We start from the raw sequence: 27,782 nt of genomic DNA on the forward strand, positions 1-27,782 counted from the left end.
GGATGCCTGCTTGCCTCTCTCCCATGCAAGCTCCTTAGGATGCCTGCTCACCTCACTGCCCTGCAAGCTCCTGAGGATGCATGCTCGCCTCTGTGTCTTGCAAGCTCCTGAGGTTGCCTACTCGCCTCTGTGTCCTGCAAAGTCCTGAGGATCCCTGCTCTCTTCTCTGCCCTGCAAGCTTCTGAGGATGCCTGCTTGCCTCTACGCCCTGCAAGCTCCTGAGGATGCCTGCTCACCTCACTGCCCTGAAAGCTCCTGAGTATGCCTGTTCGCCTCTGGGCCTTGAAAGCTCCTGAGGATGCCTGCTCACCTCTCGCCCTGCAACCTCCTGAGGATGCCTGCTCGCCTCTCTGTCTTGCAAGCTCCTGAGGATGCCTGCTCGCCTCTCTAGCTTGCAATCTCCTAAGGATGCCTGCTCGCCTCTCTGCCCTGCAAGCTACTGTGGTCGCCTGCTCGCCTCTCTGCCCTCCAAGCTCCTGAGGATGCCTGCTCACCTCTCTGCCTTGCAAGCTCCAGAGGATGCCTGCTCGCCTCTCTGCCTTGCAAGCTCCTGAGGATGCCTGCTCGCCTCTCTGCCCTGCAAGCTCCTGAGGATGCCTGCTCGCCTCTCTGCCCTGCAACCTCCTGAGGATGCCTGCTTGCCTCTGTGTCTTGCAAGCTCCTGAGGTTGGCTGCTTGCCTATGCCTTGCAAGCTCCTGAGGATGCCTGCTTGCCTCTGTGTCTTGCAAACTCCTGAGGATGCCTGCTTGCCTCTGTGTCTTGCAAACTCCCGAGGATCCCTGCTCTCCTCTCTGCCCTGCAAGCTTCTGAGGATGCCTGCTTGCCTCTCTGCCCTGCAAGCTCCTGAAGGTGCCTGCTTGCCTCTCTGCCCTGCAAGCTCCTGAGGATGCCTGCTCGCCTCTCTGCCCTGCAAGCTCCTGAAAATGCCTGCTTGCCTCTGTGCCATGCAAGCTCCTGAGGATGCCTGCTCGCCTCACTGCCCTGCAAGCTCCTGATTATGCCTGCTTGCCTCTGTGCCTTGCAAGTTCCTGAGGTTGCCTGCTCGCCTCATTGCCCTGCAAGCTCCTGATCATGCCTGCTCGTCTCTCTGCCTTGGAAGCTCCTGAGGATGCCTGCCCGACTCTCGGCCCTGCAACCACCTGAGGATGCCTGTTCGCCTCTCTGCCCTGCAAGCTCCTGAGGAAGCCTGCCCACCTCTCGGCCCTGCTAGCTCCTGAGGATGCCTGCTCGCCTCTTTGCCCTGCAAGCTCCTGAGGACGCCTGCTCACCTCTCTGCCTTTCAAGCTGCTGAGGATGCCTGCTCACCTCTCTGTCTTGCAAACTCCTGAGGATGCCTTCTCGCCTCTGTTTCTTGCAAGCTCCTGAGGATGCCTACACGCCTCTTTGTCTTGCAAAGTCCTGAGGTCCCTGGTCTCCTCTCTATCCTGCAAGCTCCTGAGGATGCATGCTCGCCTCTCTGCACTGCAAGTTCCTGAGGATGCCTGCTCACCTCTCTGCCCTGCAACCTCCTGAGGATACCTGCTCGCCTCTCTGTCTTGCAAGCTCCTGAGGATGCCTGCTCGCATCTCTGCCTTTCAAGCTCCTAAGGATTCCTGCTCACCTCTCTGGCCTGAAAGCTCCTGCGGTCACCTGCTCGCCTCTCTGCCCTCCAAGCTCCTGAGGATGCCTGCTCGCTTCTGCGTCTTCCAAACTCCCGAGGATCCCTGCTCTCCTCTCTGCCCTGCAAGCTCCTGAGGATGCCTGCTTGCCTCTATGCCCTGCAAGCTCCTGAGGATGCCTGCTCACCTCACTGCCCTTAAAGCTCCTGAGTATGCCTGCTCGCCTCTGTGCCTTGCGAGCTCCTGAGGTTGCCTGCTCATCTCTCTGCCCTGCAGGCATCCTCAGGAGCTTGCAGGGCAGAGAAGAGAGCAGGCATCCTCAGAAGCTTGCAGGGAAGAGCAGAGAGCAGGGATCCTCAGGACTTTGCAGGACACAGAGGCGAGTAGGCATCCTCAGGAGCTTGCAAGACACAGAGGCGAGCAGGCATCCTCAGGAGCTTGCAGGGCAGTGAGGTGAGCCGGCATCCTAAGGAGCTTGCATGGGAGAGAGGCAAGCAGGCATCCTCATGAGCTTGCAGGGCAGAGAGGCAAGAAGGCATCCTCAGAAGCTTGCAGGGCACAGAGGAGAGTAGGGATCCTCAGGAGTTTGCAAGACACAGAGGCGAGCAGGCATCCTCAGGAGCTTGCAAGACAGAGAGGCGAGCAGGCAACCACAGGAGCATGCAGTGCAGAGAGGCGAGCAGGCATCCTCAGGAGCTTGCAGTGCAGAGAGGCAAGCAGGCATCCGCAGGAGCTTGCAGGGCAGAGAGCCGAGCAGGCGTCCTCAGGAGCTTGCAGGGCAAAGAGGCGAGCAGGCATCCTCCGGAGCTAGCAGGGCCGAGAGGCGGGCAGGCATCCTCAGGAGCTTGCAGGGCAGAGAGACGAGCAGGCATCCTCAGGAGCTTTCAAGGCCCAGAGGCGAGCAGGCATACTCAGGAGCTTTCAGGGCAGTGAGGTGAGCAGGCATCCTCAGGAGCTTGCAGGGCATACAGGCAGGCAGGCATCCTCAGGAGCTTGCAGGGCATAGAGGCAAGCATGCATCCTCAGAAGCTTGCAGGGCAGAGAAGAGAGCAGCGATCCTCAGGACTTTGCAGGACACAGAGGCGAGTAGGCAACCTCAGGAGCTTGTAAAACACAGAGGCGAGCAGGCATCCTCAGGAGCTTGCAGGGAGCTCTGCACTGCAAGCTCCTGAGGATACCTGCTCGCCTCTCTGCCCTCCAATCTCCTGAGGATGCCTGCTCGCCTCTCTGCTTTGCAAGCTCCAGAGGATGCCTGCTCGCCTCTCTGCATTGCAAGCTCCTGAGGATTCCTGTTCGACTCTCTGCACTGCAAGCTCCTGAGGATACCTGCTCGCCTCTCTGCCCTGCAAGCTCCTGAGGATGCCTGCTGCCTCTGTGTCTTGCAAGCTCCTGAGGTTGGCTGCTTGCCTCTGCCTTGCAAGCTCCTGAGGATCCCTACTCTCCTCTTTGCCCTGCAAGCTTCTGAGGATGCCTTCTTGCCTCTCTGCCCTGCAAGCTCCTGAGGATGCCTGCTTGCCTCTCTCCCATGCAAGCTCCTTAGGATGCCGGCTCACCTCACTGCCCTGCAAGCTCCTGAGGATGCCTGCTCGCCTCTGTGTCTTGCAAGCTCCTGAGGATGCCTACTCGCCTCTGTGTCCTGCAAAGTCCTGAGGAACCCTGCTCTCTTCTCTGCCCTGAAAGCTTCTGAGGATGCCTGCTCTCTTCTCTGCCCTGCAAGCTCCTGAGGATGCCTGCTGGCCTCTCTGCCATGCAGGCTCCTGAGGATGCCTGCTTAACTCTGTGTCTTGCAAGCTCCTGAGGTTGGCTGCTTGCCTATGCCTTGCAAGCTCCTGAGGATGCCTGCTCGCCTCTGTGTCTTGCAAACTCCTGAGGATGCCTGCTTGCCTCTGTGTCTTGCAAACTCCTGAGGATCCCTGCTCTCCTCTCTGCCCTGCAAGCTTCTGAGGATGCCTACTTGCCTCTCTGCCCTGCACGCTCCTGAGGATGCCTGCTTGCCTCTCTGACATGCAAGCTCCTGAGAATGCCTGCTCATCTCACTGCCCTGCAAGCTCCTGAGTATGCCTGCTCGCCTCTGTGCCTTGCAAGTTCCTGAGGTTGACGGCTCGCCTCATTGCCCTGCAAGCTCCTGAGGATGCATGCTCGTCTCTCTGCCTTGGAAACTCCTGAGGATGCCTGCTCGCCTCTCTGCCCTGCAAGCTCCCGAGGATGCCTGCTTGCCTCTCTGCCATGCAAGCTCCTGAGAATGCCTGCTCACCTCACTGCCCAGCAAGCTCCTGAGTATGCCCGCTCGCCTCTGTGCCTTGCAAGTTCCTGAGGTTGCCTACTCGACTCATTGCCCTGCAAGCTCCTGAGGATGCCTGCTCGTCTCTCTGCCTTGGAAGCTTCTGAGGATGCCTGCCTGCCTCTCGGCCCTGCAACCTCCTGAGGATGCCTGCTCGCCTCTCTGTCTTGCAAGCTCCTGAGGATGCCTGCTTACCTCTCTGCCTTTCAAGCTGTTGAGGGTGCCTGCTCACCTCTCTGTCTTGCAAGCTCCTGAGGATGTTTGCTCGCCTCTGTGTCTTGCAAGCTCCTGTGGATGCCTGCTCGCCTCTGTGTCTTGCAAGCTCCTGAGGATGCTTACTCGCCTCTGTGTCTTACAAAGTCCTGATGATCCCTGCTCTCCTCTCTGCCCTGCAAGTTCCTGAGGATGCCTGCTCACCTCTCTGCCCTGCAACCTCCTGAGGATGCCTGCTTGCCTCTCTTTCTTGCAAGCTCCTGAGGATGCCTGCTCGCCTCTCTGCCTTGCAAGCTCCTAAGGATGTCTGCTCGCCTCTCTGCCCTGGAAGGTCCTGGGGTCGCCTGCTAGCCTCTCTGCCCTCCAATCTCCTGAGGATGCCTGCTCGCCTCTCTGCTTTGCAAGCTCCAGAGGATGCCTGCTCGCCTCTCTGCATTGCAAGCTCCTGAGGATTCCTGCTCGACTCTCTGCCCTGCAAGCTCCTGAGGATGCCTGCTCGCCTCTCTGCCCTGCAAGCTCCTGAGGATGCCTGCTCGCCTCTCTGCCATGCAAGCTCCTGAGGATGCCTGCTTGCCTCTGTGGCTTGCAAGCTCCTGAGGTTGGCTGCTTGCCTCTGCCTTGCAAGCTCCTGAGGATGTCTTCTCGCCTCTGTGTCTTGCAAACCCATGGGGATCCCTACTCTCCTCTCTGCCCTGCAAGCTTCTGAGGATGCCTTCTTGCCTCTCTGCCCTGCAAGCTCCTGAAGATGCCTGCTTGCCTCTCTCCCATGCAAGCTCCTTAGGATGCCTGCTCACCTCACTGCCCTGCAAGCTCCTGAGGATGCCTGCTCGCCTCTGTGTCTTGCAAGCTCCTGAGGATGCCTACTCGCCTCTGTGTCCTGCAAAGTCCTGAGGATCCCTGCTCTCTTCTCTGCCCTGCAAGCTTCTGAGGATGCCTGCTTGCCTCTATGCCCTGCAAGCTCCTGAGGATGCTTGCTTGCCTGTATGCCCTGCAAGCTCCTGAGGATGCCTGCTCACCTCACTGCCCTGAAAGCTCCTGAGTATGCCTGCTCGCCTCAGTGCCTTGAAAGCACCTGAGGATGCCTGCTCGTCTCTCTGCCCTGCAAACTCCTGAGGATGCCTGCCCGCCTCTCGGCCCTGCTAGCTCCGGAGGATGCCTGCTCGCCTCTTTGCCCTGCAAGCTCCTGAGGACACCTGCTCGACTCTCTGCCCTGCAAGCTCCTGAGGATGCCTGCTTGCCTCTGTGTCGTGCAAGCTCCTGAGGATGCCTGCTCGCCTCTCTGTCTTGCAAGCTCCTGAGGATGCCTGCTCGCCTCTGTGTCTTGCAAACTCCTGAGGATCCCTACTCTCCTCTCTGCCCTGCAAGCTTCTGAGGATGCCTTCTTGCCTCTCTGCCCTACAAGCTCCTGAGGATGCCTGCTTGCCTCTCTCCCATGCAAGCTCCTTAGGATGCCTGCTCACCTCACTGCCCTGCAAGCTCCTGAGGATGCCTGCTCACCTCTGTGTCTTGCTAGCTCCTGAGGATGTCTACTCGCCTCTGTGTCCTGCAAAGTCCTGAGGATCCCTGCTCTCTTCTCTGCCCTGCAAGCTTCTGAGGATGCCTGCTTGCCTCTCTGCCCTGCAAGCTCCTGAGGATGCCTGCTTGCCTGTATGCCCTGCAAGCTCCTGAGGATGCCTGCTCACCTCAATGCCCTGAAAGCTCCTGAGTATGCCTGCTCGCCTCTGTGCCTTGAAAGCTCCTGAGGATGCCTGCTCGTCTCTCTGCCCTGCAAGCTCCTGAGGATGCCTGCCCGCCTCTCGGCCCTGCTAGCTCCGGAGGATGCCTGCTCGCCTCTTTGCGCTGCAAGCTCCTGAGGACGCCTGCTCGACTCTCTGCCCTGCAAGCTCCTGAGGAAGCCTGCTTGCCTCTGTGTCGTGCAAGCTCCTGAGGTTGCATGCTTGCCTCTGCCCTGCAAGCTCCTGAGGATGCCTGCTCGCCTCTGTGTCTTGCAAACTCCCGAGGATCCCTGCTCTCCTCTCAGCCCTGTAAGCTCCTGAGGATGCCTGCTCCCCTCTCGCCCTGCAACCTCCTGAGGATGCCTGCTCGCCTCTCTGCCTTGCAAGCTCCTGAGGATGCCTGCTCGCCTCTCTGCCTTGTAATCTCCTGAGGATGCCTGCTCGCCTCTCTGCCCTGCGAGCTCCTGAGGATGCCTGCTCGCCTCTCTGCCTGCAACCTCCTGAGGATGCCTGCTTGCCTCTGTGTCTTGAAAGCTCCTGAGGTTGGCTGCTTGCCTATGCCTTGCAAGCTCCTGAGGATGCCTGCTTGCCTCTGTGTCTTGCAAACTCCTGAGGATGCCTGCTTGCCTCTGTGTCTTGCAAACTCCTGAGGATCCCTGCTCTCCTCTCTGCCCTGCAAGCTTCTGAGGATGCCTGCTTGCCTCTCTGCCCTGCAAGCTCCTGAGGGTGCCTGCTTGCCTCTCTGCCCTGCAAGCTCCTGAGGATGCCTGCTCCTCTCCCTGCCCTGCAAGCTCCTGAGTATGCCTGCTCGCCTCTGTGCCTTGTAAGTTCCTGAGGTTGCCGGCTCGCCTCATTGCCCTGCAAGCTCCTGAGGATGCATGCTTGTCTCTCTGCCTTGGAAGCTCCTGAGGATGCCTGCTCGCCTCACTGCCCTGCAAGCTCCTGATTATGCCTGCTCGCCTCTGTGCCTTGCAAGTTCCTGAGGTTGCCTGCTCGCCTCATTGCCCTGCAAGCTCCTGAGGATGCCTGCTCGTCTCTCTGCCTTGGAAGCTCCTGAGGATGCCTGCCCGACTCTCGGCCCTGCAACCACCTGAGGATGCCTGTTCGCCTCTCTGCCCTGCAAGCTCCTGAGGAAGCCTGCCCACCTCTCGGCCCTGCTAGCTCCTGAGGATGCCTGCTCGCCTCTTTGCCCTGCAAGCTCCTGAGGACGCCTGCTCACCTCTCTGCCTTTCAAGCTGCTGAGGATGCCTGCTCACCTCTCTGTCTTGCAAACTCCTGAGGATGCCTGCTCGCCTCTGTGTCTTGCAAGCTCCTGTGGATGCCTACACGCCTCTTTGTCTTGCAAAGTCCTGAGGTCCCTGCTCTCCTCTCTATCCTGCAAGCTCTTGAGGATGCATGCTGGCCCCTCTGCACTGCAAGCTCCTGAGGATGCCTGCTCGCATCTCTGCCTTTCAAGCTCCTAAGGATGCCTCCTCGCCTCTCTGGCCTGAAAGCTCCTGCGGTCACCTGCTCGCCTCTCTGCCCTCCAAGCTCCTGAGGATGCCTGCTCGCCTCTCTGCCTTGCAAGCTCCAGAGTATGCCTGCTCGCCTCTCTGCCTTGCAAGCGCCTGAGGATGCCTGCTCGACTCTCTGCCCTGCAAGCTCCTGAGGATGCCTGCTCGACTCTCTGCCCTGTAAGCTCCTGAGGATACCTGCTCACCTCTCTGTCATGCAAGCTCCTGAGGATGCCTGCTTGCCTCTGTGTCGTGCAAGCTCCTGAGGTTGCCTGCTTGCCTCTGCCCTGCAAGCTCCTGAGGATGCCTGCTCGCTTCTGTGTCTTGCAAACTCCTGAGGATCCCTGCTCTCCTCTCTGCCTTGCAAGCTCCTGAGGATGCCTGCTTGCCTCTATGCCCTGCAAGCTCCTGAGGATGCCTGCTCACCTCACTGCCCTTAAAGCTCCTGAGTATGCCTGCTCGCCTCTGTGCCTTGCATGCTCCTGAGGTTGCCTGCTCATCTCTCTGCCCTGCAACCTCCTGAGGATGCCTGCTCGCCTCTCTGTCTTGCAAGCTCCTGAGGATGCCTGCTCGCCTCTCTGCCTTGCAATCTCCTAAGGATGCCTGCTCGCCTCTCTGCCCTGCAAGCTACTGCGGTCGCCTGCTCGCCTCTCTGCCCTCCAAGCTCCTGAGGATGCCTGCTCACCTCTCTGCCTCGCAAGATCCAGAGGATGCCTGCTCGCCTCTCTGCCTTGCAAGCTCCTGAGGATGCCTGCTCGACTCTCTGCCCTGCAAGCTCCTGAGGCTGCCTGCTCGCCTCCCTGCCATGCAAGCTCCTGAGGATGCCTGCTTACCTCTGTGTCTTGCAAGCTCCTGAGGTTGGCTGCTTGCCTATGCCTTGCAATCTCCTGAGGATGCCTGCTCGTCTCTGTGTCTTGCAAACTCCTGAGGATGCCTGCTCGCCTCTGTGTCTTGCAAACTCCTGAGGATCCCTGCTCTCCTCTCTGCCCTGCAAGCTTCTGCGGATGCCTACTTGCCTCTCTGCCCTGCATGCTCCTGAGGATGCCTGCTTGCCTCTCTGCTATGCAAGCTCCTGAGAATGCCTGCTCATCTCACTGCCCTGCAAGCTCCTGAGTATGCCGGCTCGCCTCTGTGCCTTGCAAGTTCCTGAGGTTGACGGCTCGCCTCATTGCCCTGCAAGCTCCTGAGGATGCATGCTCGTCTCTCTGCCTTGGAAACTCCTGAGGATGCCTGCTCGCCTCTCTGCCCTGCAAGCTCCCGAGGATGCCTGCTTGCCTCTCTGCCATGCAAGCTCCTGAGGATGCCTGCTCACCTCACTGCCCAGCAAGCTCCTGAGTATGCCCGCTCGCCTCTGTGCCTTGCAAGTTCCTGAGGTTGCCTACTCGTCTCATTGCCCTGCAAGCTCCTGACGATGCCTGCTCGTCTCTCTGCCTTGGAAGCTTCTGAGGATGCCTGCCCGCCTCTCGGCCCTGCAACCTCCTGAGGATGCCTGCTCGCCTCTCTGTCTTGCAAGCTCCTGAGGATGCCTGCTTACCTCTCTGCCTTTCAAGCTGTTGAGGGTGCCTGCTCACCTCTCTGTCTTGCAAGCTCCTGAGGATGTTTGCTCGCCTCTGTGTCTTGCAAGCTCCTGTGGATGCCTGCTCGCCTCTGTGTCTTGCAAGCTCCTGAGGATGCTTACTCGCCTCTGTGTCTTACAAAGTCCTGATGATCCCTGCTCTCCTCTCTGCCCTGCAAGTTCCTGAGGATGCCTGCTCACCTCTCTGCCCTGCATCCTCCTGAGGATGCCTGCTTGCCTCTCTGTCTTGCAAGCTCCTGAGGATGCATGCTCGCCTCTCTGCCTTGCAAGCTCCTAAGGATGCCTGCTCGCCTCTCTGCCCTGGAAGCTCCTGCGGTCGCCTGCTTGCCTCTCTGCCCTCCAATCTCCTGAGGATGCCTGCTCGCCTCTCTGCTTTGCAAGCTCCAGAGGATGCCTGCTCGCCTCTCTGCATTGCAAGCTCCTGAGGATGCCTGCTCGACTCTTTGCCCTGCAAGCTCCTGAGGATGCCTGCTCGCCTCTCTGCCCTGCAAGCTCCTGAGGATGCCTGCTCGCCTCTCTGCCATGCAAGCTCCTGAGGATGCCTGCTTGCCTCTGTGTCTTGCAAGCTCCTGAGGTTGGCTGCTTGCCTCTGCCTTGCAAGCTCCTGAGGATGTCTTCTCGCCTCTGTGTCTTGCAAACTCCTGAGGATCCCTACTCTCCTCTCTGCGCTGCAAGCTTCTGAGGACGCCTTCTTGCCTCTCTGCCCTGCAAGCTCCTGAGGATGCCTGCTTGCCTCTCTCCCATGCAAGCTCCTTAGGATGCCTGCTCACCTCACTGCCCTGCAAGCTCCTGAGGATGCCTGCTCACCTCTGTGTCTTGCAAGCTCCTGAGGTTGCCTACTCGCCTCTGTGTCCTGCAAAGTCCTGAGGATCCCTGCTCTCTTCTCTGCCCTGCAAGCTTCTGAGGATGCCTGCTTGCCTCTATGCCCTGCAAGCTCCTGAGGATGCCTGCTTGCCTGTATGCCCTGCAAGCTCCTGAGGATGCCTGCTCACCTCACTGCCCTGAAAGCTCCTGAGTATGCCTGCTCGCCTCTGGGCCTTGAAAGCTCCTGAGGATGCCTGCTCGCCTCTCGCCCTGCAACCTCCTGAGGATGCCTGCTCGCCTCTCTGTCTTGCAAGCTCCTGAGGATGCCTGCTCGCCTCTCTGCCTTGCAATCTCCTAAGGATGCCTGCTCGCCTCTCTGCCCTGCAAGCTACTGCGGTCGCCTGCTCGCCTCTCTGCCCTCCAAGCTCCTGAGGATGCCTGCTCACCTCTCTGCCTTGCAAGCTCCAGAGGATGCCTGCTCGCCTCTCTGCCTTGCAAGCTCCTGAGGATGCCTGCTCGCCTCTCTGCCCTGCAAGCTCCTGAGGATGCCTGCTCGCCTCTCTGCCCTGCAACCTCCTGAGGATGCCTGCTTGCCTCTGTGTCTTGCAAGCTCCTGAGGTTGGCTGCTTGCCTATGCCTTGCAAGCTCCTGAGGATGCCTGCTTGCCTCTGTGTCTTGCAAACTCCTGAGGATGCCTGCTTGCCTCTGTGTCTTGCAAACTCCCGAGGATCCCTGCTCTCCTCTCTGCCCTGCAAGCTTCTGAGGAGGCCTGCTTGCCTCTCTGCAAGCTCCTGAGGGTGCCTGCTTGCCTCTCTGCCCTGCAAGCTCCTGAGGATGCCTGCTCGCCTCATTGCCCTGCAAGCTCCTGAGGATGCATGCTTGTCTCTCTGCCTTGGAAGCTCCTGAGGATGCCTGCTCGCCTCTCTGCCCTGCAAGCTCCTGAGAATGCCTGCTTGCCTCTGTGCCATGCAAGCTCCTGAGGATGCCTGCTCGCCTCACTGCCCTGCAAGCTCCTGATTATTCCTGCTCGCCTCTGTGCCTTGCAAGTTCCTGAGGTTGCCTGCTCGCCTCATTGCCCTGCAAGCTCTTGAGGATGCCTGCTCGTCTCTCTGCCTTGGAAGCTCCTGAGGATGCCTGCCCGACTCTTGGCCCTGCAACCACCTGAGGATGCCTGTTCGCCTCTCTGCCCTGCAAGCTCCTGAGGAAGCCTGCCCACCTCTCGGCCCTGCTAGCTCCTGAGGATGCCTGCTCGCCTCTTTGCCCTGCAAGCTCCTGAGGACGCCTGCTCACCTCTCTGCCTTTCAAGCTGCTGAGGATGCCTGCTCACCTCTCTGTCTTGCAAACTCCTGAGGATGCCTGCTCGCCTCTGTGTCTTGCAAGCTCCTGAGGATGCCTACACGCCTCTTTGTCTTGCAAAGTCCTGAGGTCCCTGCTCTCCTCTCTATCCTGCAAGCTCCTGAGGATGCATGCTCGCCTCTCTGCACTGCAAGTTCCTGAGGATGCCTGCTCACCTCTCTGCCCTGCAACCTCCTGAGGATACCTGCTCGCCTCTCTGTCTTGCAAGCTCCTGAGGATGCCTGCTCGCATCTCTGCCTTTCAAGCTCCTAAGGATGCCTGCTCGCCTCTCTGGCCTGAAAGCTCCTGCGGTCACCTGCTCGCCTCTCTGCCCTCCAAGCTCCTGAGGATGCCTGCTCGCCTCTCTGCCTTGCAAGCTCCAGAGTATGCCTGCTCGCCTCTCTGCCTTGCAAGCTCCTGAGGATGCCTGCTCGACTCTCTGCCCTGCAAGCTCCTGAGGATGCCTGCTCGACTCTCTGCCCTGCAAGCTCCTGAGGAAACCTGCTCACCTCTCTGTCATGCAAGCTCCTGAGGATGCCTGCTTGCCTCTGTGTCGTGCAAGCTCCTGAGGTTGCCTGCTTGCCTCTGCCCTGCAAGCTCCTGAGGATGCCTGCTCGCTTCTGCGTCTTCCAAACTCCCGAGGATCCCTGCTCTCCTCTCTGCCCTGCAAGCTCCTGAGGATGCCTGCTTGCCTCTATGCCCTGCAAGCTCCTGAGGATGCCTGCTCACCTCACTGCCCTTAAAGCTCCTGAGTATGCCTGCTCGCCTCTGTGCCTTGCGAGCTCCTGAGGTTGCCTGCTCATCTCTCTGCCCTGCAACCTCCTGAGGATGCCTGCTCGCCTCTCTGTCTTGCAAGCTCCTGAGGATGCCTGCTCGCCTCTCTGCCTTGCAAGCTCCTAAGGATGCCTGCTCGCCTCTCTGCCCTGTAAGCTACTGCGGTCGCCTGCTCGCCTCTCTGCCCTCCAACCTCCTGAGGATGCCTGCTCACCTCTCTGCCTCGCAAGATCCAGAGGATGCCTGCTCGCTTCTCGGCCTTGCAAGCTTCTGAGGATGCCTGCTCGACTCTCTGCCCTGCAAGCTCCTGAGGATGCCTGCTCGCCTCCCTGCCATGCAAGCTCCTGAGGATTCCTGCTTACCTCTGTGTCTTGCAAGCTCCTGAGGTTGGCTGCTTGCCTATGCCTTGCAATCTCCTGAGGATGCCTGCTCGCCTCTGTGTCTTGCAAACTCCTGAGGATCCCTGCTCTCCTCTCTGCCCTGCAAGCTTCTGAGGATGCCTACTTGCCTCTCTGCCCTGCACGCTCCTGAGGATGCCTGCTCGTCTCTCTGCCTTGGAAACTCCTGAGGATGCCTGCTCGCCTCTCTGCCCTGCAAGCTCCCGAGGATGCCTGCTTGCCTCTCTGCCATGCAAGCTCCTGAGGATGCCTGCTCACCTCACTGCCCAGCAAGCTCCTGAGTATGCCCGCTCGCCTATGTGCCTTGCAAGTTCCTGAGGTTGCCTACTCGTCTCATTGCCCTGCAAGCTCCTGAGGATGCCTGCCCGCCTCTCGGCCCTGCAACCTCCTGAGGATGCCTGCTCGCCTCTCTGTCTTGCAAGCTCCTGAGGATGCCTGCTTACCTCTCTGCCTTTCAAGCTGTTGAGGGTGCCTGCTCACCTCTCTGTCTTGCAAGCTCCTGAGGATGTTTGCTCGCCTCTGTGTCTTGCAAGCTCCTGTGGATGCCTGCTCGCCTCTGTGTCTTGCAAGCTCCTGAGGATGCTTACTCGTCTCATTGCCCTGCAAGCTCCTGAGGATGCCTGCTCGCCTCTGTGCCTTGCAAGTTCCTGAGGTTGCCTACTCGTCTCATTGCCCTGCAAGCTCCTGAGGATGCCTGCTCGTCTCTCTGCCTTGGAAGCTTCTGAGGATGCCTGCCTGCCTCTCGGCCCTGCAACCTCCTGAGGATGCCTGCTCGCCTCTCTGTCTTGCAAGCTCCTGTGGATGCCTGCTCGCCTCTGTGTCTTGCAAGCTCCTGAGGATGCTTACTCGTCTCACTGCCCAGCAAGCTCCTGAGTATGCCCGCTCGCCTCTGTGCCTTGCAAGTTCCTGTGGTTGCCTACTCGTCTCATTGCCCTGCAAGCTCCTGAGGATGCCTGCTCGTCTCTCTGCCTTGGAAGCTTCTGAGGATGCCTGCCTGCCTCTCGGCCCTGCAACCTCCTGAGGATGCCTGCTCGCCTCTCTGTCTTGCAAGCTCCTGAGGATGCCTGCTTACCTCTCTGCCTTTCAAGCTGTTGAGGGTGCCTGCTCACCTCTCTGTCTTGCAAGCTCCTGAGGATGTTTGCTCGCCTCTGTGTCTTGCAAGCTCCTGTGGATGCCTGCTCGCCTCTGTGTCTTGCAAGCTCCTGAGGATGCTTACTCGCCTCTGTGTCTTACAAAGTCCTGATGATCCCTGCTCTCCTCTCTGCCCTGCAAGTTCCTGAGGATGCCTGCTCACCTCTCTGCCCTGCAACCTCCTGAGGATGCCTGCTTGCCTCTCTGTCTTGCAAGCTCCTGAGGATGCCTGCTCGCCTCTCTGCCTTGCAAGCTCCTAAGGATGCCTGCTCGCCTCTCTGCCCTGGAAGCTCCTGAGGTCGCCTCCTCGCCTCTCTGCCCTCCAATCTCCTGAGGATGCCTGCTCGCCTCTCTGCTTTGCAAGCTCCAGAGGATGCCTGCTCGCCTCTCTGCATTGCAAGCTCCTGAGGATGCCTGCTCGACTCTTTGCCCTGCAAGCTCCTGAGGATGCCTGCTCGCCTCTCTGCCCTGCAAGCTCCTGAGGATGCCTGCTCGCCTCTCTGCCATGCAAGCTCCTGAGGATGCCTGCTTGCCTCTGTGTCTTTCAAACTCCTGAGGTTGGCTGCTTGCCTCTGCCTTTCAAGCTCCTGAGGATGTCTTCTCGCCTCTGTGTCTTGCAAACTCCTGAGGATCCCTACTCTCCTCTCTGCCCTGCAGGCTTCTGAGGATGCCTTCTTGCCTCTCTGCCCTGCAAGCTCCTGAGGATGCCTGCTTGCCTCTCTCCCATGCAAGCTCCTTAGGATGCCTGCTCACCTCACTGCCCTGCAAGCTCCTGAGGATGCCTGCTCACCTCTGTGTCTTGCAAGCTCCTGAGGTTGCCTACTCGCCTCTGTGTCCTGCAAAGTCCTGAGGATTGATGCTCTCTTCTCTGCCCTGCAAACTTCTGAGGATGCCTGCTTGCCTCTATGCCCTGCAAGCTCCTGAGGATGCCTGCTCACCTCACTGCCCTGAAAGCTCCTGAGTATGCCTGCTCGTCTCTGGGCCTTGAAAGCTCCTGAGGATGCCTGCTCGTCTCTCTGCCCTGCAAGCTCCTGAGGATGCCTACCCGCCTCTCGGCCCTGCTAGCTCCGGAGGATGCCTGCTCGCCTCTTTGCCCTGCAAGCTCCTGAGGACGCCTGCTCGACTCTCTGCCCTGCAAGCTCCTGAGGATGCCTGCTTGCCTCTCTCCCATGCAAGCTCCTTAGGATGCCGGCTCACCTCACTGCCCTGCAAGCTCCGGAGGATGCCTGCTCGCCTCTGTGTCTTGCAAGCTCCTGAGGATGCCTACTCGCCTCTGTGTCCTGCAAAGTCCTGAGGATCCCTGCTCTCTTCTCTGCCCTGCAAGCTTCTGAGGATGCCTGCTCTCTTCTCTGCCCTGCAAGCTCCTGAGGATGCCTGCTCGCCTCTCTGCCATGCAAGCTCCTGAGGATGCCTGCTTACCTCTGTGTCTTGCAAGCTCCTGAGGTTGGCTGCTTGCCTATGCCTTGAAAGCTCCTGAGGATGCCTGCTCGCCTCCCTGCCATGCAAGCTCCTGAGGATGCCTGCTTACCTCTGTGTCTTGCAAGCTCCTGAGGTTGGCTGCTTGCCTATGCCTTGCAATCTCCTGAGGATGCCTGCTCGCCTCTGTGTCTTGCAAACTCCTGAGGATGCCTGCTCGCCTCTGTGTCTTGCAAACTCCTGAGGATCCCTGCTCTCCTCTCTGCCCTGCAAGCTTCTGCGGATGCCTACTTGCCTCTCTGCCCTGCATGCTCCTGAGGATGCCTGCTTGCCTCTCTGCTATGCAAGCTCCTGAGAATGCCTGCTCATCTCACTGCCCTGCAAGCTCCTGAGTATGCCGGCTCGCCTCTGTGCCTTGCAAGTTCCTGAGGTTGACGGCTCGCCTCATTGCCCTGCAAGCTCCTGAGGATGCATGCTCGTCTCTCTGCCTTGGAAACTCCTGAGGATGCCTGCTCGCCTCTCTGCCCTGCAAGCTCCCGAGGATGCCTGCTTGCCTCTCTGCCATGCAAGCTCCTGAGGATGCCTGCTCACCTCACTGCCCAGCAAGCTCCTGAGTATGCCCGCTCGCCTCTGTGCCTTGCAAGTTCCTGAGGTTGCCTACTCGTCTCATTGCCCTGCAAGCTCCTGACGATGCCTGCTCGTCTCTCTGCCTTGGAAGCTTCTGAGGATGCCTGCCCGCCTCTCGGCCCTGCAACCTCCTGAGGATGCCTGCTCGCCTCTCTGTCTTGCAAGCTCCTGAGGATGCCTGCTTACCTCTCTGCCTTTCAAGCTGTTGAGGGTGCCTGCTCACCTCTCTGTCTTGCAAGCTCCTGAGGATGTTTGCTCGCCTCTGTGTCTTGCAAGCTCCTGTGGATGCCTGCTCGCCTCTGTGTCTTGCAAGCTCCTGAGGATGCTTACTCGCCTCTGTGTCTTACAAAGTCCTGATGATCCCTGCTCTCCTCTCTGCCCTGCAAGCTCCAGAGGATGCCTGCTCGCCTCTCTGCATTGCAAGCTCCTGAGGATGCCTGCTCGACTCTTTGCCCTGCAAGCTCCTGAGGATGCCTGCTCGCCTCTCTGCCCTGCAAGCTCCTGAGGATGCCTGCTCGCCTCTCTGCCATGCAAGCTCCTGAGGATGCCTGATTGCCTCTGTGTCTTGCAAGCTCCTGAGGTTGGCTGCTTGCCTCTGCCTTGCAAGCTCCTGAGGATGTCTTCTCGCCTCTGTGTCTTGCAAACTCCTGAGGATCCCTACTCTCCTCTCTGCGCTGCAAGCTTCTGAGGACGCCTTCTTGCCTCTCTGCCCTGCAAGCTCCTGAGGATGCCTGCTTGCCTCTCTCCCATGCAAGCTCCTTAGGATGCCTGCTCACCTCACTGCCCTGCAAGCTCCTGAGGATGCCTGCTCACCTCTGTGTCTTGCAAGCTCCTGAGGTTGCCTACTCGCCTCTGTGTCCTGCAAAGTCCTGAGGATCCCTGCTCTCTTCTCTGCCCTGCAAGCTTCTGAGGATGCCTGCTTGCCTCTATGCCCTGCAAGCTCCTGAGGATGCCTGCTTGCCTGTATGCCCTGCAAGCTCCTGAGGATGCCTGCTCACCTCACTGCCCTGAAAGCTCCTGAGTATGCCTGCTCGCCTCTGGGCCTTGAAAGCTCCTGAGGATGCCTGCTCGCCTCTCGCCCTGCAACCTCCTGAGGATGCCTGCTCGCCTCTCTGTCTTGCCAGCTCCTGAGGATGCCTGCTCGCCTCTCTGCCTTGCAATCTCCTAAGGATGCCTGCTCGCCTCTCTGCCCTGCAAGCTACTGCGGTCGCCTGCTCGCCTCTCTGCCCTCCAAGCTCCTGAGGATGCCTGCTCACCTCTCTGCCTTGCAAGCTCCAGAGGATGCCTGCTCGCCTCTCTGCCTTGCAAGCTCCTGAGGATGCCTGCTCGCCTCTCTGCCCTGCAAGCTCCTGAGGATGCCTGCTCGCCTCTCTGCCCTGCAAGCTCCTGAGGATGCCTGCTTGCCTCTGTGTCTTGCAAGCTCCTGAGGTTGGCTGCTTGCCTATGCCTTGCAAGCTCCTGAGGATGCCTGCTTGCCTCTGTGTCTTGCAAACTCCTGAGGATGCCTGCTTGCCTCTGTATCTTGCAAACTCCCGAGGATCCCTGCTCTCCTCTCTGCCCTGCAAGCTTCTGAGGAGGCCTGCTTGCCTCTCTGCAAGCTCCTGAGGGTGCCTGCTTGCCTCTCTGCCCTGCAAGCTCCTGAGGATGCCTGCTCGCCTCATTGCCCTGCAAGCTCCTGAGGATGCATGCTTGTCTCTCTGCCTTGGAAGCTCCTGAGGATGCCTGCTCGCCTCTCTGCCCTGCAAGCTCCTGAGAATGCCTGCTTGCCTCTGTGCCATGCAAGCTCCTGAGGATGCCTGCTCGCCTCACTGCCCTGCAAGCTCCTGATTATTCCTGCTCGCCTCTGTGCCTTGCAAGTTCCTGAGGTTGCCTGCTCGCCTCATTGCCCTGCAAGCTCTTGAGGATGCCTGCTCGTCTCTCTGCCTTGGAAGCTCCTGAGGATGCCTGCCCGACTCTTGGCCCTGCAACCACCTGAGGATGCCTGTTCGCCTCTCTGCCCTGCAAGCTCCTGAGGAAGCCTGCCCACCTCTCGGCCCTGCTAGCTCCTGAGGATGCCTGCTCGCCTCTTTGCCCTGCAAGCTCCTGAGGACGCCTGCTCACCTCTCTGCCTTTCAAGCTGCTGAGGATGCCTGCTCACCTCTCTGTCTTGCAAACTCCTGAGGATGCCTGCTCGCCTCTGTGTCTTGCAAGCTCCTGAGGATGCCTACACGCCTCTTTGTCTTGCAAAGTCCTGAGGTCCCTGCTCTCCTCTCTATCCTGCAAGCTCCTGAGGATGCATGCTCGCCTCTCTGCACTGCAAGTTCCTGAGGATGCCTGCTCACCTCTCTGCCCTGCAACCTCCTGAGGATACCTGCTCGCCTCTCTGTCTTGCAAGCTCCTGAGGATGCCTGCTCGCATCTCTGCCTTTCAAGCTCCTAAGGATGCCTGCTCGCCTCTCTGGCCTGAAAGCTCCTGCGGTCACCTGCTCGCCTCTCTGCCCTCCAAGCTCCTGAGGATGCCTGCTCGCCTCTCTGCCTTGCAAGCTCCAGAGTATGCCTGCTCGCCTCTCTGCCTTGCAAGCTCCTGAGGATGCCTGCTCGACTCTCTGCCCTGCAAGCTCCTGAGGATGCCTGCTCGACTCTCTGCCCTGCAAGCTCCTGAGGAAACCTGCTCACCTCTCTGTCATGCAAGCTCCTGAGGATGCCTGCTTGCCTCTGTGTCGTGCAAGCTCCTGAGGTTGCCTGCTTGCCTCTGCCCTGCAAGCTCCTGAGGATGCCTGCTCGCTTCTGCGTCTTCCAAACTCCCGAGGATCCCTGCTCTCCTCTCTGCCCTGCAAGCTCCTGAGGATGCCTGCTTGCCTCTATGCCCTGCAAGCTCCTGAGGATGCCTGCTCACCTCACTGCCCTTAAAGCTCCTGAGTATGCCTGCTCGCCTCTGTGCCTTGCGAGCTCCTGAGGTTGCCTGCTCATCTCTCTGCCCTGCAACCTCCTGAGGATGCCTGCTCGCCTCTCTGTCTTGCAAGCTCCTGAGGATGCCTGCTCGCCTCTCTGCCTTGCAAGCTCCTAAGGATGCCTGCTCGCCTCTCTGCCCTGTAAGCTACTGCGGTCGCCTGCTCGCCTCTCTGCCCTCCAACCTCCTGAGGATGCCTGCTCACCTCTCTGCCTCGCAAGATCCAGAGGATGCCTGCTCGCTTCTCGGCCTTGCAAGCTTCTGAGGATGCCTGCTCGACTCTCTGCCCTGCAAGCTCCTGAGGATGCCTGCTCGCCTCCCTGCCATGCAAGCTCCTGAGGATTCCTGCTTACCTCTGTGTCTTGCAAGCTCCTGAGGTTGGCTGCTTGCCTATGCCTTGCAATCTCCTGAGGATGCCTGCTCGCCTCTGTGTCTTGCAAACTCCTGAGGATCCCTGCTCTCCTCTCTGCCCTGCAAGCTTCTGAGGATGCCTACTTGCCTCTCTGCCCTGCACGCTCCTGAGGATGCCTGCTCGTCTCTCTGCCTTGGAAACTCCTGAGGATGCCTGCTCGCCTCTCTGCCCTGCAAGCTCCCGAGGATGCCTGCTTGCCTCTCTGCCATGCAAGCTCCTGAGGATGCCTGCTCACCTCACTGCCCAGCAAGCTCCTGAGTATGCCCGCTCGCCTATGTGCCTTGCAAGTTCCTGAGGTTGCCTACTCGTCTCATTGCCCTGCAAGCTCCTGAGGATGCCTGCCCGCCTCTCGGCCCTGCAACCTCCTGAGGATGCCTGCTCGCCTCTCTGTCTTGCAAGCTCCTGAGGATGCCTGCTTACCTCTCTGCCTTTCAAGCTGTTGAGGGTGCCTGCTCACCTCTCTGTCTTGCAAGCTCCTGTGGATGCCTGCTCGCCTCTGTGTCTTGCAAGCTCCTGAGGATGCTTACTCGTCTCATTGCCCTGCAAGCTCCTGAGGATGCCTGCTCGCCTCTGTGCCTTGCAAGTTCCTGAGGTTGCCTACTCGTCTCATTGCCCTGCAAGCTCCTGAGGATGCCTGCTCGTCTCTCTGCCTTGGAAGCTTCTGAGGATGCCTGCCTGCCTCTCGGCCCTGCAACCTCCTGAGGATGCCTGCTCGCCTCTCTGTCTTGCAAGCTCCTGTGGATGCCTGCTCGCCTCTGTGTCTTGCAAGCTCCTGAGGATGCTTACTCGTCTCACTGCCCAGCAAGCTCCTGAGTATGCCCGCTCGCCTCTGTGCCTTGCAAGTTCCTGAGGTTGCCTACTCGTCTCATTGCCCTGCAAGCTCCTGAGGATGCCTGCTCGTCTCTCTGCCTTGGAAGCTTCTGAGGATGCCTGCCTGCCTCTCGGCCCTGCAACCTCCTGAGGATGCCTGCTCGCCTCTCTGTCTTGCAAGCTCCTGAGGATGCCTGCTTACCTCTCTGCCTTTCAAGCTGTTGAGGGTGCCTGCTCACCTCTCTGTCTTGCAAGCTCCTGAGGATGTTTGCTCGCCTCTGTGTCTTGCAAGCTCCTGTGGATGCCTGCTCGCCTCTGTGTCTTGCAAGCTCCTGAGGATGCTTACTCGCCTCTGTGTCTTACAAAGTCCTGATGATCCCTGCTCTCCTCTCTGCCCTGCAAGTTCCTGAGGATGCCTGCTCACCTCTCTGCCCTGCAACCTCCTGAGGATGCCTGTTTGCCTCTCTGTCTTGCAAGCTCCTGAGGATGCCTGCTCGCCTCTCTGCCTTGCAAGCTCCTAAGGATGCCTGCTCGCCTCTCTGCCCTGGAAGCTCCTGCGGTCGCCTGCTCGCCTCTCTGCCCTCCAATCTCCTGAGGATGCCTGCTCGCCTCTCTGCTTTGCAAGCTCCAGAGGATGCCTGCTCGCCTCTCTGCATTGCAAGCTCCTGAGGATGCCTGCTCGACTCTTTGCCCTGCAAGCTCCTGAGGATGCCTGCTCGCCTCTCTGCCCTGCAAGCTCCTGAGGATGCCTGCTCGCCTCTCTGCCATGCAAGCTCCTGAGGATGCCTGCTTGCCTCTGTGTCTTTCAAACTCCTGAGGTTGGCTGCTTGCCTCTGCCTTTCAAGCTCCTGAGGATGTCTTCTCGCCTCTGTGTCTTGCAAACTCCTGAGGATCCCTACTCTCCTCTCTGCCCTGCAGGCTTCTGAGGATGCCTTCTTGCCTCTCTGCCCTGCAAGCTCCTGAGGATGCCTGCTTGCCTCTCTCCCATGCAAGCTCCTTAGGATGCCTGCTCACCTCACTGCCCTGCAAGCTCCTGAGGATGCCTGCTCGCCTCTGTGTCTTGCAAGCTCCTGAGGTTGCCTACTCGCCTCTGTGTCCTGCAAAGTCCTGAGGATTGATGCTCTCTTCTCTGCCCTGCAAGCTTCTGAGGATGCCTGCTTGCCTCTATGCCCTGCAAGCTCCTGAGGATGCCTGCTCACCTCACTGCCCTGAAAGCTCCTGAGTATGCCTGCTCGCCTCTGGGCCTTGAAAGCTCCTGAGGATGCCTGCTCGTCTCTCTGCCCTGCAAGCTCCTGAGGATGCCTACCCGCCTCTCGGCCCTGCTAGCTCCGGAGGATGCCTGCTCGCCTCTTTGCCCTGCAAGCTCCTGAGGACGCCTGCTCGACTCTCTGCCCTGCAAGCTCCTGAGGATGCCTGCTTGCCTCTCTCCCATGCAAGCTCCTTAGGATGCCGGCTCACCTCACTGCCCTGCAAGCTCCGGAGGATGCCTGCTCGCCTCTGTGTCTTGCAAGCTCCTGAGGATGCCTACTCACCTCTGTGTCCTGCAAAGTCCTGAGGATCCCTGCTCTCTTCTCTGCCCTGCAAGCTTCTGAGGATGCCTGCTCTCTTCTCTGCCCTGCAAGCTCCTGAGGATGCCTGCTCGCCTCTCTGCCATGCAAGCTCCTGAGGATGCCTGCTTACCTCTGTGTCTTGCAAGCTCCTGAGGTTGGCTGCTTGCCTATGCCTTGAAAGCTCCTGAGGATGCCTGCTCGCCTCTGTGTCTTGCAAACTCCTCAGGATGCCTGCTTGCCTCTGTGTCTTGCAAACTCCTGAGGATCCCTGCTCTCCTCTCTGCCCTGCAAGCTCCTGAGGATGCCTGCTTGCCTCTCTCCCATGCAAGCTCCTTAGGATGCCTGCTCACCTCACTGCCCTGCAAGCTCCTGAGGATGCCTGCTCGCCTCTGTGTCTTGCAAGCTCCTGAGGTTGCCTACTCGCCTCTGTGTCCTGCAAAGTCCTGAGGATTGATGCTCTCTTCTCTGCCCTGCAAGCTTCTGAGGATGCCTGCTTGCCTCTATGCCCTGCAAGCTCCTGAGGATGCCTGCTCACCTCACTGCCCTGAAAGCTCCTGAGTATGCCTGCTCGCCTCTGGGCCTTGAAAGCTCCTGAGGATGCCTGCTCGTCTCTCTGCCCTGCAAGCTCCTGAGGATGCCTACCCGCCTCTCGGCCCTGCTAGCTCCGGAGGATGCCTGCTCGCCTCTTTGCCCTGCAAGCTCCTGAGGACGCCTGCTCGACTCTCTGCCCTGCAAGCTCCTGAGGATGCCTGCTTGCCTCTCTCCCATGCAAGCTCCTTAGGATGCCGGCTCACCTCACTGCCCTGCAAGCTCCGGAGGATGCCTGCTCGCCTCTGTGTCTTGCAAGCTCCTGAGGATGCCTACTCGCCTCTGTGTCCTGCAAAGTCCTGAGGATCCCTGCTCTCTTCTCTGCCCTGCAAGCTTCTGAGGATGCCTGCTCTCTTCTCTGCCCTGCAAGCTCCTGAGGATGCCTGCTCGCCTCTCTGCCATGCAAGCTCCTGAGGATGCCTGCTTACCTCTGTGTCTTGCAAGCTCCTGAGGTTGGCTGCTTGCCTATGCCTTGAAAGCTCCTGAGGATGCCTGCTCGCCTCTGTGTCTTGCAAACTCCTCAGGATGCCTGCTTGCCTCTGTGTCTTGCAAACTCCTGAGGATCCCTGCTCTCCTCTCTACCCTGCAAGCTTCTGAGGATGCCTACTTGCCTCTCTGCCCTGCACGCTCCTGAGGTTGCCTGCTTGCCTCTCTGCCATGCAAGCTCCTGAGAATGCCTGCTCATCTCACTGCCCTGCAAGCTCCTGAGTATGCCTGCTCGCCTCTGTGCCTTGCAAGTTCCTGAGGTTGACAGCTCGCCTCATTGCCCTGCAAGCTCCTGAGGATGCATGCTTGTCTCTCTGCCTTGGAAACTCCTGAGGATGCCTGCTCGCCTCTCTGCCCTGCAAGCTCCCGAGGATGCCTGCTTGCCTCCCTGACATGCAAGCTCCTGAGGATGCCTGCTCACCTCACTGCCCAGCAAGGTCCTGAGTATGCCCGCTCGCCTCTGTGCCTTGCAAGTTCCTGAGGTTGCCTACTCGTCTCATTGCCCTGCAAGCTCCTGAGGATGCCTGCTCGTCTCTCTGCCTTGGAAGCTTCTGAGGATGCCTGCCCGCCTCTCGGCCCTGCAACCTCCTGAGGATGCCTGCTCGCCTCTCTGTCTTGCAAGCTCCTGAGGATGCCTGCTTACCTCTCTGCCTTTCAAGCTGTTGAGGGTGCCTGCTCACCTCTCTGTCTTGCAAGCTCCTGAGGATGTTTGCTCGCCTCTGTGTCTTGCAAACTCCTGTGGATGCCTGCTCGCCTCTGTGTCTTGCAAGCTCCTGAGGATGCTTACTCGCCTCTGTGTCTTACAAAGTCCTGATGATCCCTGCTCTCCTCTCTGCCCTGCAAGTTCCTGAGGATGCCTGCTCACCTCTCTGCCCTGCAACCTCCTAAGGATACCTGCTTGCCTCTCTGTCTTGCAAGCTCCTGAGGATGCCTGCTCGCCTCTCTGCCTTGCAAGCTCCTAAGGATGTCTGCTCGCCTCTCTGCCCTGGAAGGTCCTGCGGTCGCCTGCTCGCCTCTCTGCCCTCCAATCTCCTGAGGATGCCTGCTCGCCTCTCTGCTTTGCAAGCTCCAGAGGATGCCTGCTCGCCTCTCTGCATTGCAAGCTCCTGAGGATGCCTGCTCGCCTCTCTGCCATGCAAGCTCCTGAGGATGCCTGCTCGCCTCTCTACCATGCAAGCTCCTGAGGATGCCTGCTTGCCTCTGTGTCTTGCAAGCTCCTGAGGTTGGCTGCTTGCCTCTGCCTTGCAAGCTCCTGAGCATGTCTTCTCGCCTCTGTGTCTTGCAAACTCCTGAGGATCCCTACTCTCCTCTCTGCCCTGCAAGCTTCTGAGGATGCCTTCTTGCCTCTCTGCCCTGCAAGCTCCTGAGGATGCCTGCTTGCCTCTCTCCCATGCAAGCTCCTTAGGATGCCTGCTCACCTCACTGCCCTGCAAGCTCCTGAGGATGCCTGCTCACCTCTGTGTCTTGCAAGCTCCTGAGGATCCCTGCTCTCTTGTCTGCCCTGCAAGCTTCTGAGGATGCCTGCTTGCCTCTATGCCCTGCAAGCTCCTGAGGATGCCTGCTTGCCTGTATGCCCTGCAAGCTCCTATGGATGCCTGCTCACCTCACTGCCCTGAAAGCTCCTGAGTATGCCTGCTCGCCTCAGTGCCTTGAAAGCACCTGAGGATGCCTGCTCGTCTCTCTGCCCTGCAAGCTCCTGAGGATGCCTGCCCGCCTCTCGGCCCTGCTAGCTCCGGAGGATGCCTGCTCGCCTCTTTGCCCTGCAAGCTCCTGAGGACGCCTGCTCGACTCTCTGCCCTGCAAGCTCCTGAGGATGCCTGCTTGTCTCTGTGTCGTGCAAGCTCCTGAGGATGCCTGCTCGCCTCTCTGCACTGCAAGCTCCTGAGGATGCCTGCTCGCCTCTCTGCACTGCAAGCTCCTGTGGTTGCCTGCTCGCCTCTCTGTCTTGCAAGCTCCTGAGGATGCCTGCTCGCCTCTGTGTCTTGCAAACTCCTGAGGATCCCTACTCTCCTCTCTGCCCTGCAAGCTTCTGAGGATGCCTTCTTGCCTCTCTGCCCTGCAAGCTCCTGAGGATGCCTGCTTGCCTCTCTCCCATGCAAGCTCCTTAGGATGCCTGCTCACCTCACTGCCCTGCAAGCTCCTGAGGATGCCTGCTCGCCTCTGTGTCTTGCAAGCTCCTGAGGATGCCTACTCGCCTCTGTGTCGTGCAAAGTCCTGAGGATCCCTGCTCTCTTCTCTGCCCTGCAAGCTTCTGAGGATGCCTGCTTGCCTCTCTGTCCTGCAAGCTCCTGAGGATGCCTGCTCTCTTCTCTGCCCTGCAAGCTTCTGAGGATGCCTGCTTGCCTCTCTGTCCTGCAAGCTCCTGAGGATGCCTGCTTGCCTGTATGCCCTGCAAGCTCCTGAGGATGCCTGCTCAACTCACTGCACTGAAAGCTCCTGAGTATGCCTGCCCGCCTCTCGGCCCTGCTAGCTCCAGAGGATGCCTGCTCGCCTCTTTGCACTGCAAGCTCCTGAGGACGCCTGCTCGACTCTCTGCCCTGCAAGCTCCTGAGGAAGCCTGCTTGCCTCTGTGTCGTGCAAGCTCCTGAGGATGCCTGCTCCCCTCTCTGCACTTCAAGCTCCTGAGGATGCCTGCTCGACTCTCTGCCCTGCAAGCTCCTGAGGATGCCTGCTCGCCTCTCTGCCCTGCAAGCTCCCGAGGATGCCTGCTTGCCTCTCTGCCATGCAAGCTCCTGAGGATGCCTGCTCAACTCACTGCCCAGCAAGCTCCTGAGTATGCCCGCTCGCCTATGGTCCTTGCAAGTTCCTGAGGTTGCCTACTCGTCTCATTGCCCTGCAAGCTCCTGAGGATGCCTGCCCGCCTCTCGGCCCTGCAACCTCCTGAGGATGCCTGCTCGCCTCTCTGTCTTGCAAGCTCCTGAGGATGCCTGCTTACCTCTCTGCCTTTCAAGCTGTTGAGGGTGCCTGCTCACCTCTCTGTCTTGCAAGCTCCTGAGGATGTTTGCTCGCCTCTGTGTCTTGCAAGCTCCTGTGGATGCCTGCTCGCCTCTGTGTCTTGCAAGCTCCTGAGGATGCTTACTCGCCTCTGTGTCTTACAAAGTCCTGATGATCCCTGCTCTCCTCTCTGCCCTGCAAGTTCCTGAGGATGCCTGCTCACCTCTCTGCCCTGCAACCTCCTGAGGATGCCTGTTTGCCTCTCTGTCTTGCAAGCTCCTGAGGATGCCTGCTCGCCTCTCTGCCTTGCAAGCTCCTAAGGATGCCTGCTCGCCTCTCTGCCCTGGAAGCTCCTGCGGTCGCCTGCTCGCCTCTCTGCCCTCCAATCTCCTGAGGATGCCTGCTCGCCTCTCTGCTTTGCAAGCTCCAGAGGATGCCTGCTCGCCTCTCTGCATTGCAAGCTCCTGAGGATGCCTGCTCGACTCTTTGCCCTGCAAGCTCCTGAGGATGCCTGCTCGCCTCTCTGCCCTGCAAGCTCCTGAGGATGCCTGCTCGCCTCTCTGCCATGCAAGCTCCTGAGGATGCCTGCTTGCCTCTGTGTCTTTCAAACTCCTGAGGTTGGCTGCTTGCCTCTGCCTTTCAAGCTCCTGAGGATGTCTTCTCGCCTCTGTGTCTTGCAAACTCCTGAGGATCCCTACTCTCCTCTCTGCCCTGCAGGCTTCTGAGGATGCCTTCTTGCCTCTCTGCCCTGCAAGCTCCTGAGGATGCCTGCTTGCCTCTCTCCCATGCAAGCTCCTTAGGATGCCTGCTCACCTCACTGCCCTGCAAGCTCCTGAGGATGCCTGCTCGCCTCTGTGTCTTGCAAGCTCCTGAGGTTGCCTACTCGCCTCTGTGTCCTGCAAAGTCCTGAGGATTGATGCTCTCTTCTCTGCCCTGCAAGCTTCTGAGGATGCCTGCTTGCCTCTATGCCCTGCAAGCTCCTGAGGATGCCTGCTCACCTCACTGCCCTGAAAGCTCCTGAGTATGCCTGCTCGCCTCTGGGCCTTGAAAGCTCCTGAGGATGCCTGCTCGTCTCTCTGCCCTGCAAGCTCCTGAGGATGCCTACCCGCCTCTCGGCCCTGCTAGCTCCGGAGGATGCCTGCTCGCCTCTTTGCCCTGCAAGCTCCTGAGGACGCCTGCTCGACTCTCTGCCCTGCAAGCTCCTGAGGATGCCTGCTTGCCTCTCTCCCATGCAAGCTCCTTAGGATGCCGGCTCACCTCACTGCCCTGCAAGCTCCGGAGGATGCCTGCTCGCCTCTGTGTCTTGCAAGCTCCTGAGGATGCCTACTCGCCTCTGTGTCCTGCAAAGTCCTGAGGATCCCTGCTCTCTTCTCTGCCCTGCAAGCTTCTGAGGATGCCTGCTCTCTTCTCTGCCCTGCAAGCTCCTGAGGATGCCTGCTCGCCTCTCTGCCATGCAAGCTCCTGAGGATGCCTGCTTACCTCTGTGTCTTGCAAGCTCCTGAGGTTGGCTGCTTGCCTATGCCTTGAAAGCTCCTGAGGATGCCTGCTCGCCTCTGTGTCTTGCAAACTCCTCAGGATGCCTGCTTGCCTCTGTGTCTTGCAAACTCCTGAGGATCCCTGCTCTCCTCTCTGCCCTGCAAGCTCCTGAGGATGCCTGCTTGCCTCTCTCCCATGCAAGCTCCTTAGGATGCCTGCTCACCTCACTGCCCTGCAAGCTCCTGAGGATGCCTGCTCGCCTCTGTGTCTTGCAAGCTCCTGAGGTTGCCTACTCGCCTCTGTGTCCTGCAAAGTCCTGAGGATTGATGCTCTCTTCTCTGCCCTGCAAGCTTCTGAGGATGCCTGCTTGCCTCTATGCCCTGCAAGCTCCTGAGGATGCCTGCTCACCTCACTGCCCTGAAAGCTCCTGAGTATGCCTGCTCGCCTCTGGGCCTTGAAAGCTCCTGAGGATGCCTGCTCGTCTCTCTGCCCTGCAAGCTCCTGAGGATGCCTACCCGCCTCTCGGCCCTGCTAGCTCCGGAGGATGCCTGCTCGCCTCTTTGCCCTGCAAGCTCCTGAGGACGCCTGCTCGACTCTCTGCCCTGCAAGCTCCTGAGGATGCCTGCTTGCCTCTCTCCCATGCAAGCTCCTTAGGATGCCGGCTCACCTCACTGCCCTGCAAGCTCCGGAGGATGCCTGCTCGCCTCTGTGTCTTGCAAGCTCCTGAGGATGCCTACTCGCCTCTGTGTCCTGCAAAGTCCTGAGGATCCCTGCTCTCTTCTCTGCCCTGCAAGCTTCTGAGGATGCCTGCTCTCTTCTCTGCCCTGCAAGCTCCTGAGGATGCCTGCTCGCCTCTCTGCCATGCAAGCTCCTGAGGATGCCTGCTTACCTCTGTGTCTTGCAAGCTCCTGAGGTTGGCTGCTTGCCTATGCCTTGAAAGCTCCTGAGGATGCCTGCTCGCCTCTGTGTCTTGCAAACTCCTCAGGATGCCTGCTTGCCTCTGTGTCTTGCAAACTCCTGAGGATCCCTGCTCTCCTCTCTACCCTGCAAGCTTCTGAGGATGCCTACTTGCCTCTCTGCCCTGCACGCTCCTGAGGTTGCCTGCTTGCCTCTCTGCCATGCAAGCTCCTGAGAATGCCTGCTCATCTCACTGCCCTGCAAGCTCCTGAGTATGCCTGCTCGCCTCTGTGCCTTGCAAGTTCCTGAGGTTGACAGCTCGCCTCATTGCCCTGCAAG

Source organism: Ambystoma mexicanum, chromosome 13 (genome assembly GCF_040938575.1).
Source record: "Ambystoma mexicanum isolate Mex_15411 chromosome 13, UKY_AmexF1_1, whole genome shotgun sequence".
NCBI classification, from domain to species: domain Eukaryota; kingdom Metazoa; phylum Chordata; class Amphibia; order Caudata; family Ambystomatidae; genus Ambystoma; species Ambystoma mexicanum.